The sequence below is a fragment of the Rhipicephalus sanguineus genome, chromosome 3 (assembly GCF_013339695.2).
Source record: "Rhipicephalus sanguineus isolate Rsan-2018 chromosome 3, BIME_Rsan_1.4, whole genome shotgun sequence".
NCBI lineage: Eukaryota > Metazoa > Arthropoda > Arachnida > Ixodida > Ixodidae > Rhipicephalus > Rhipicephalus sanguineus.
In genome coordinates, this window is record NC_051178.1 from 49,276,463 (window position 1) to 49,286,571 (window position 10,109).

The window sequence follows — 10,109 nt, forward strand, 5'->3', positions numbered from 1 at the left end:
GGACCCAGAAAATATTAAGGTTTCTTTAAAGAAAGCTACGCGTGGCAAATAAAGAAACTAGCCGAAAACAGTAACACAAACATCTATATTTTTTCCTCTTAGAGTGCTCGTTGCTTTTCTCCCCCCGTTGCAAAAAAAAACCGTTTTCAGAAGCTATTCGTTCGCGTAGTTCATTCGCAAGGACATTTTTTTGAAGAAGAGCGCAGCCCTGATTCGCGCGATCAGCGTGATTGTCTTGATAAAATGCATCTGGACACTACATATGCCTGATTACAGTATACCACTGCCAACTGGATTTTTCAAACTAAAGCAGTGAGTCGTATGATATAACGAAATCCATATATCAGCAGCGCTGTGATTTCGGCACCACGATTTCATAATTAATTCGCGGGAAAATATGCGCCGAAATCGACCCTTTGGATCCATCAAGTGGCAATCTGATAGGCTGCCGTAGTCAAGGAGAATATACATCAGCGTTCGACTGCCCGACCTCGACATAGTGTACGTATAAAGGTATCATCGAGGAGACGCGACGCTGTCTGCTTTTTGGGGAATTAAGGTGAATTAAGTATTTCGTTGCTGTGAAGAATATTCAACGCCGCTTCTCTAGCGGTACATGATGGAATAATATTCAGCGACAACGGACCGACCTCGGCTTCATACAACATTACGAGGATGGTCTCGTTCGCGTGTGCGAGATGCACGCAAGACCTTCGAAATGAGCCACGGAAGCCAGCGTCGCCAAGGCGACAACTAGCTAGGCGTGTGAATCATGTTGGTAAAAGTGCTGCGACGAGCGTTCAGGTCAAGGCACGAATTACGTGATCCGCGAACGCAGACGAAATTCGAGGCGCAATGCGGTGCTTGATAAATAAAATTAAAAAAAAAGAAACGATGAGAAAAGCATATGCTGCAGAGACGAACGCGACGGCGATGGGTTTTCCCTTGAATCGTTTAAGCAGCCAGAAGAAAACAAAGCGAGTGTCACAAAATAACAAACTAAACCAAACGGAAACATGTCTGGAGGAGCAAAAACACAGGTATTCAGTGAGGCGCGTTTGAGCGACTCGCGCGCTGCCACGGGCGTTGTCATCACTCGTCGGCGCATCGTCCGAGTCTAATACGATTCCGAATCGATGCTTCTAGTCGATTTATCTTTTTCTTCTTTTCTCTCCGGCTACCCTCGCTTGGGCAGCGTGTAAACACGCAGAGCACACCAGCGCGCCACGATTGATGAGCAGAAACGGGTCGTCGATGGCCCGCGGGATTGATGGGCGCGCAGTACTCGCTTGGCAAGCAGCGCAGGCGCCGATGATGAGAGCGAGTACACACATGAGTGAAGCCACCAGCTTCGGCCGAGTGGAACGGTTAGTCGCGAGGAGTTCTTTCCAATGAGCCACCCATCTCGACGGTGTCCTCTGGTCGGCCTCTGCAGCGCGAGGCAAGGCGTTTCACTGGCAGACGCAATGAACGCTTCATATTAAAAGTAAGCACGCTGGTGCGGCAAATCACGTACGAGGTGAAGTGGTTCCGGATTACTTTGTAGCAACACGACTTACATGTATTCTATGTTAACAACTGTAAGCTATACGTATGTATTCAATTTTAAAAAAAAAGAAAAAAAAAGAACGAGGAAGGAAATAGGCAGAAGATTCAGCAGAAAAGCAGGGTGGTTAACCAGTTTGAACCTGATTTCCTACCCTGCACTGGGGAAGAGGAATTAGGCAGGATGAGGCGAAGTGAAGCCGATACTTCGGAAAGCCCGCGCATCACCCTTTTTGCGTTATGCTAAACACATCCCGATGTCATTCTTCAGGGAACGATCACATCAGCCAGAGGCGACGCCCCCGCTTAGATTGCTAGTATTGCGGGCGACATAACTTTCATCAGTCACGGTGCTGTTTAGCCACGAACGTTAACAGTTGCTGATCGAATATGCACGAAGAGCAGCGTGTTTGAGGCTCCACATGACTGCTTGCAGAAGCTAAGTGATAAAGCTGGGAATCAATGGGACGCATATACAATGGCGTGCGAAACATGATGCACAAAGCAAACTACAACTCAAACCGACCTCTCTGCCTTCTACAAATAACTCTTCATTAACCACAGACACTGCATGGAATGCACGTTTTAGCTGTGAAACGACATGAAAATTTCTACGGTTCTTGTAATCGACGGGCCGCAGGGATCGATTGGAGGCGTTGGGTAGCTGCGTGTATTTTATTCATATAAAACAATCCCCCCCCCTCCTCCCGCTTCTTCTTCACTACCACCCCTTAATACCCTGCGTAGCGTAGCAAAAGTGCGAGCGTGAATAACCCTTGCTTTTCTTCATTCCTCTCTCTCTCTTTCGTAACAGCCTGCCTGGAACACAAAGACAGGCTGGACGACTTAGAGTACATAGGTACCAGATTGGCTACCTAGACAAACGATAACGAAACGTACGATGGAGGGTGCAGAAAAGTTCAAATGAGAAAATGCGCGTAAGGAGAAACTCGACTGAGTTACATGCAGCTTGTGGCGCGCGAGAGAACTACAGAGAAAGTCGAGCATTTGAGAGTGGAATTAGCTCCCAGTAGTCGCAACTCGGTTGGCGAAACTTAAAACCTGCCGTCGTGCCAATACTCTCAAGCAAGAATCAACGGAGGGACTGATATTATCGCCCTCGAAGTTGTTCACAACTGTGTTTACGTCTCACGTCCCTAAACGGAAACTACACGTCGACAGTGTTTGAGTAAAACTGGCAAGATAGAAATTGCTTTTTTTTTACCCTTCCAAAGGTAAAAAAGAAACAACCGCGAAGGCAGCGTCACACTGATATACTAAATGTCAAGCAGAGTGGCAGAGAGGAGGAAGGAAAGAAAACAGAAAACGAGACGATTTGTAACGCGGCCACAACTGCGGAATGACGTTGGCAGCAAGCTGCAACGGAACCGGGAACGCTCCCGCAAACGGTGCAAACAAGTCGACTCGCCACTGCAACGCCGGCGTCGTGCACCTCAAAACTCGGTCCGGTGGCTGTCTCAAACATACTGGCCCTCTCCGGAATCCATTTGTCCCGCTAGCTTTCCGCTGTGTCAGACCAAGGCACGCGGCGAAACAATTTTTAACGCGCCCGGCCCAAGTGATTAATGGTCGCTTTCCGGGACTGTGTCCGCTCACGGAAAGGAGCCCTCTGTTTTCTACTTCAGTTCTTGTTTATTTTTTTCCTTAGTGCGGGAGCCTCCAAAGTCTACTAGGGTATATCTCGAACGGCGAGAAAAAAGATGACGTCTCCACAGTTGTCGCAGCCAAGAGATCGACCCCGGCTAGACGGATTCCCGGCGGGTAAACCATTCGCCCGAACGTCACAGTTTCGCCGTTCCATTCCGTTGGTTGCCATGGAGAAGAGATCTACGGCCCAAAATCAACTCTGATTGAGGGAATCTCTGTGCACGGCTTCGGTCGAAACAACGAGCAAACGGGCGCCAGTATTTGTATACGCTGACTCGGAAAGACTTGTGGAATCTAAATTATCTTCAAATCGCCCCTTAACGTCGAGATGGTGACAGTGGTTTAAAGTTAGGAAAGATGCTTATTTTTGCAACTTATGGGGCACTGCGCAGCGTAGTGGTGGAACGGCTGCAGGAAGGAGAGAGAAATATACAAGGAGAGGCCACGGTTCAAAAGGTGAGTATCGACACCACCGAGCGCGAGGTCCGATACCTTCCTCTCTCCATTAGAAAGGCCGGTGCGTGGCGACTGCGAATCGAACCTGTACCTCCCCTTCCGCACTAACGCGCTACCACGTGACCACCGCTGAGACATGAACGGTTCTCTGACTCTATTACCACTTTCCCGGTTTGGGGGTAACGGACAGGATGTACGTCTTCTTTACCTCCTTGCATCCAATCTTCTTGGTTCTCTCTCTCCCTCTTTCCGCTACCTCTGTCGTGCAATGCCTATCATACGTGGCATTCTGAACATATACCCTTATGACACAATATGGATACTGTTTCAAAAACAGTCACTGAAAAACGTCGCTAAAAAGGAAGACAAGATAAGACGGTAGAAAGGCAAGACACTGAGCACGCTCTTTATTGTCCTGCCTTCAGCGTGAACGTGAACTAATCAGCAAGCCAATCTCGAAATTCGTGTTGCTAAAACTGCGGTCTCTATCTCTCTCTTTCTTACAGTATCGTGCCATTTATGCCTCTATTGGTTACATCTATGCAAACTATGTAAGCAGTTTTTTTTTTCGTTACCTAAACTACTCGAATCCCAGATAAGATTTCAGTACCATTAAATAAAACGCACAAATCTCATTTAAATAATGGCGCTTCGAGCAACAACGGTGACGCACCTGACGAACTACACATGCGGGTCGCGTTTATCCCCAGTGATTTGCATGGACTGCGGCGTCCTGCATTCCAAAGTACGGTCTTTATGTTCACACCGATTGTGCCCAGGGATCGCACCGTGGGCTACATTTACTCCGAGCATCGGCTAGTTCTCCTTGGGCGACCAACGCTTCGAAGGCGACTTCGAGACAGTGCACGGTCTAGACGAGATATTACTGATATAACACATATTCTGCGTGGGTTGTGTTCCGTGCGACAAGAAAATGCAGAGGGGGGTAGCAGAATCGATAGAGACAGCTGAAAACATACAGCAAAATCACACGAACTCTATTCTTTTTCAACACGGATTAAAAAAAAAAAGTGCAGTGGCAGCTCAGAGATGACGTCTGGGACGATGCGCATAGCGGGCTTTCTATATGAAAACAGAATGAAACGTAGTGCAGGAGAGAGCTGAGAACTTTCTAGAATATCGGAACAAGTCGTTCGTTAAGTGCCACCCACCGCTTGAGGCGGCATCTAGCGGTTTCTAACCACACCTTCGCACCCTTATTCACGCTATCCGAACTAGAGGCGTGCACGGGCTCCGGGTAGCCCGAAAGCCCGAGCCCGACCCGGCCCGCGGGCGGGCTCGGGTGGGCCGACGTATTTTCACTTCGGCCCGGGCCGGACTCGGGCCATTCGGAGTTTTATCGGGCCGGGCTCGGGCCCGGCGCAAAGCCCGACTCAAGCCCGGAATATTGAAAATGAGGAGGAATTGTTTTCCAGCACGCATACAGCGCATTTTCCGCCACCGCCCTTTACCGCTTTTCCTTTCCATTCACTACTTTAAACAAAAGGGGAGCAGGTAAGGCACTGCCTCTGTTGCACTCCGACAAACAGAGAAGTAACACCACCTAAACTAGTGACGGCGCCACGCCACTGTTCGCGTTAGATTTAAGGCCAAATCCCATATGAGTGAAAATGCACGCGACAACGACGAGCGACCCGACGTAGATAGCCTTCGTGCAAGCTGACGCTTGCATGGGCATACCCCATACACGTGACAGCTTTGGCGAGCGAACTTCATTGTTGCTGGCATGAGGCCGTCTACTTGTATAGCAAATTAAAGGGCCGCGCTGTCGCGGGTATGCAATGCAAATAAATTATTTGTTGCATGTTTGTACGTAAAACGTTTACCGTTGTCTCGCAGTATCTTTTATATGCACGTGCATAATTATTACGTTATTTGTTGGTGTACAGCTGATCTGCTTAGTACGTCGCTGATTGTTTCGCAGCGAACCTTAAAAAAGCCGGGCCGGGCCGGGCCCGGGATTGTGTTTTCGTACGTCGGGCCGGGCCGGGCGGGCTCGCAGCCCTTTGCCGTCGGGCTCGGGCGGGCCTTCGACAAAGTCAGCGGGCCCGGGCCGGGCTCGGGCTCGGAAATACGGCCCGTGCACAGCTCCAATCCAAACTGTCGTGCGAGTGAGCACCAAATGAGCAGTGACGCGTATGTCTTTCACTGGCGCGCTATTATTATTCGCGGGAGGAAGCCTATCTTTTCCACGGTATAAACTTAAATGTGAAGCGTGCATACCGAACAATCCACCTTTCAGACAAGCGAAAGTGACCGTAGGCAAAGCTAATGTGGCGAGGAGAGGGTGCCTCCAGGCTTTCACAAAATCCTGAAGATAACCACAATGTCTCGTGCAGGCAACCAGCAGCACACAGATTCACGCACGCCTCATTAACATCTCAAATTCGCAAGAAGCAACAGATGGATGCTTAAAAAACCTCACTCGTCACAATAGATTTACGGTTACACCTGCAGTCTCTCGTAACATGCTAACGTGCGCAAATCATGCCGCGACATTACGACGACAGATAAATGTCGGCTAGTATAACGATGGAGAAAGTTGATTAAACGAGTCTCCTTTAGGATTCGTTGGCATCGTTGTTGCGACTCTCGACTACGTGTGAACTTAGACAGATTGTGTCTTGGAATGAACCAGATTCTCAGCACGCGGAGCTTTTATTTTCTTTCTTTCTCTCCCCTTCTGCTACAGTCTCTTATTCATGTTTTGGTCGCTTTAAGCCTTTCCCAGCACAGAAACCACGCCACTTAGCCTATATGTATTATCAATGTACAGTACGCTGTACACTGTAACTGATTGAAAGAGTAGCCAGCCATGCCCAGCGCTGGCGGCGCTCCGCTTCTACCCATTTATTATTCCTCCCCTCCCTCCAATTCTTTCGTCTTCCCTCTTTAAGAGCAAAATATTGTATCCGTAAATACACACTGAACGTGGAAGAGATAATTTCGTTGTAGTCGCTGAAATACTTCGAGGTATCTAGTATGGAGCCGGTGTACTTGCATATGAAGTGAAGATCTACATTTCCAGGTATTCGTCTGTACCGGACAGCGGGTGTTACATAACGACTACGTTGTACAGACGGGTCCACGGTTAAAGGGAAACTTGCGTGCAGGGCATGTTTGGATTTAGCTCTCTTGCAAAAACATAGTGGCTTAGATTTGCATAAAACTACTGGTGGTTGACAGTTCCGCCTCTTTTTGACAGACTTGTGCAGTGTATGAACAATGTTTCCCTGTACATTTGCTGTTAGAGGGCCAGCAAAACGAAAGGTGGTCATTTGAGTGTTCCCTTTAATAGTGGACCGCACTGTACATTGCTATTGTCAAATAACGATCAGGACGGGCCCATTACGGTAATAAAGTATGACGCAGTCCTGAGCTCCGATAAGGAATGGAGAAGTTGAGGTTCTCGTGACCCCAATCTCCGAAGTTCGAACAAGCCAGCAACCCAGTAATAACAAAACGAAAAAGAATTTCATGGACGTTTTCCATGTCAAGAGGTGATGAAAATTGCAAGACACAATGGCGAGGCTAAATTTACGTCAGGTGCAATTCATTCGCGAGAGAAAGCAACGACGAGACACGCGCCCTGGTGACTGGCGCAAGAGTGGTCGACGCTCTGACGCCGACGGAAGCGCAGCGTTCATGAACGCTGCGCTGCATTCGCTTTTCTGATTGGCTCTCGCCGGCTGCAGCGTCCACTCCCGCGTTCCTCTATTACGTAACGTTGCTTTTGTAACAAGTGAAATAATTTCTGATCATCTGAACCACTCGGTGGCAGCCACGAAGCACCACCTCCGTTCTCGACAGTGGTGCGGCTTTGCGCAAATGAATGTTAACTTGCAAAATTAAAAAAAAGAAAGAACAAAATGAATAGGTAAATAAGCTGAGGCTGTACTACAATCTGGACACGCTATTTAACTCTGAAACATCGCACTGCCTGTGCGGCCGCGGCGATCAAATAGTATAGTCTAGAAGATGAAATGAGAACTGTACTGGGAACGCGTCATCTTTCCGTAAACATCATCAACTAGTTAGCCTGACCGTTCGTTTCCGGTGAGTGCAAACACAACTCGGAACATTGACTGCCAAGTTGTGAAAATAAGCTAGGTGCAACTTCTTGTAGTCGAGACATACGACAGCACACGCAGCACAGCAAAAAGAGGATGCGTTACGGTACCACAAACATTCACCCCATCTTAACAAAGCACGAACTACGAAAAAAACAAGACGCTTTAATCTGCGCATGCCTAGAAAGCTATGTAGTATTCTTGAGAGTGAAGCAGGAAAAAAAAAAACACTAAGAAGCTGTGTGTTCGAGAGCCGCTTTACATCGAAGCCACTAACTTATTGAAACTTTTTTTTTCCCATTAATACGTTGCGTTTTCCGAAAACTAATGACGCCCGTAGTGCCGCGATAAGAGAGGGTGTAAAACTTGATTCCGCGGCGCGAAAAGATTTTCGCGTTTTATTTTACTTTAACGTTGTCCGTTTCTAGGCGGGGTACGCAAATGGCCGCGAATTACGTATCCCTCGCATAATCGGAAAAAGCTGTCGAATGCCACCTTCTTGAAAAGTCAATAAGTAGAAGAATTAAATTACATGCCCAGACTCTACAATAGGGCAAACGATACCGACAAGGAAAGGACTGATCGCAAGCTATTCGTAAAGCGCACACTGAGTGGATGTACCACTCCATTTAGCTCAGCGCAAACAAATGTTACGAGCGGCGAATTTTTTCCGCCACGAGATGGAATAAACAGCGCTATTGGCGACATCTAACCTAAACCGATTTCCTAGATTTCACGCCGACGACCAATATTTTGTTTTTTTGGCCTGAAAACGATAATCGCGAACGTGTATACGACATCGCATTTGCATTTGAAGACCTTGCCTCTTCTTGGCCTATAAGATCGCTTGGCGCAGATAATTATGCAACTTAGCAATCGTCTCTTTAAAATTGGATTAACGATCACTCTTTTACACATTAACACGGCATACATTCTTGGGAGGCATTTGAAAGTCAGCCCACGGTATCTCGATAGAAATGTACATGTATATACACATACTATGTAATGATCTGGTTTTCTAATTTGGTTAATTTTATTTGATAAAACGCGCAGTATATGTCTCAGCGCGGTCGGCGAGCGAAGCAACGTCCTCAGAATTCTGAATCACAGCGCGAGAATGTGGCACAGGTAATTTGCATATACAAACCTGAAGAGCCCTCTGTCCGATGAGTCCGGTCTGAAGTTCCCGATCCGAAGAAGTGCGGCCGATTACAGGCGCCGGTTCCGGGCACAGCGCGGGGAAAGCGGCAGCACCCCGATGTGGGTCCTGTACGCCGTCACCGGTCGGGTTCACACTTGCGGCGCCTGGATCGGCGGCGATCGCGGTTTTCCGGCACCAATACAGCGGCAAGTCCGCCGCTCAAGACGCGCGGTGGCCGACATGGAGAGCGACTGTCGCTAAAGTATGCTTTGGAACGCATCTCCGTTTTTTTCTGCATTATAATCTAACAAGCTTGTGCTGCCGTTTCTTGCCTCTTGCGAGCTCTGTCGACGATCTGTCCCGTCCGCACCAGAGGAACGATTGTTATACAAATCCAAACTCGGGTATGTACTTTCCATAAAAGCCGTCGCAATGCTGACGGCGAAAGGAGAGAAAATCTCCCTTTTGATATTTATTCTCGCGAGAGCAGAGTGAAATTTATCGGTCAAATTATTCTACGAGGACACGGGGTAGTCGTTCCGGTACCTCTCGTCAGCGACGTCCGATACAGGCGCGTCCTCGGCTTACGCCGCCGATACCGCAAGTCCCGCGATCAATGAGCTGGCCAATAAGTGTCGAACTTTCACACTGCCGTAGAAACCAGTCCCGCAAGAAGCACCAGTCGTGATGGGAAGGAGGTAATTCCAACACAGCGAGACAAAACGTCCGGGTCCGCCCGGTGCACAGCACGCCTGAAACTCTTCAAACTGACGCCGGAGGACCGCGAGAAGAGCAGCGCAGAGACGATGCAACAGCGAAGTCTCGCCGACGCAGCAGAAAAGAGTCGCGGGGCAGCGCAGCCGTCTACGAGGCCCTCAGCTGCCGGACTGATCGGGCCGGTGGACGACGATCGTCTGCCGACGCTGGTTGCGCGCTGGACGGTGGCGCCACCTGGCCGCCAGCGCCGCGGCGGCGTTGCCAGCGTCGCGGGCGTTGCGCGGACGCATGCGCCCTCCTGCCGCAATCCCCCCTTGACGCCCTTCTCTCGCCCACGACGTGAAGCCCTCGCCGGTCCTCCCACGCGATGCCCCTTCCCCACCTCTCGCACTGCGCGGCCCTCTCCCAACTCGGCGATCACCGGCAGGGCCATCAGGGCTGGTCATCTCGCGGACGGTGCCGGTATCGGTCCCGGAATCGCGGTACGGTAC

General features: G+C 49.3%; 1 protein-coding gene across 1 annotated transcript in view; it reads right to left on the minus strand.

Annotated features, from left to right (window-relative positions):
- The window catches only part of LOC119385456 (uncharacterized), a 529,083-nt gene extending 519,250 nt beyond the window's left edge, over positions 1-9,833 (minus strand). Inside the window, exon 1 of the mRNA XM_049413202.1 lies at positions 8,908-9,833. The gene's annotated coding sequence lies outside the window, so the exon portion shown is untranslated. The remainder of the gene's footprint in view (positions 1-8,907) is intronic.
- Between the last annotated feature and the right edge of the window lie 276 nt (positions 9,834-10,109).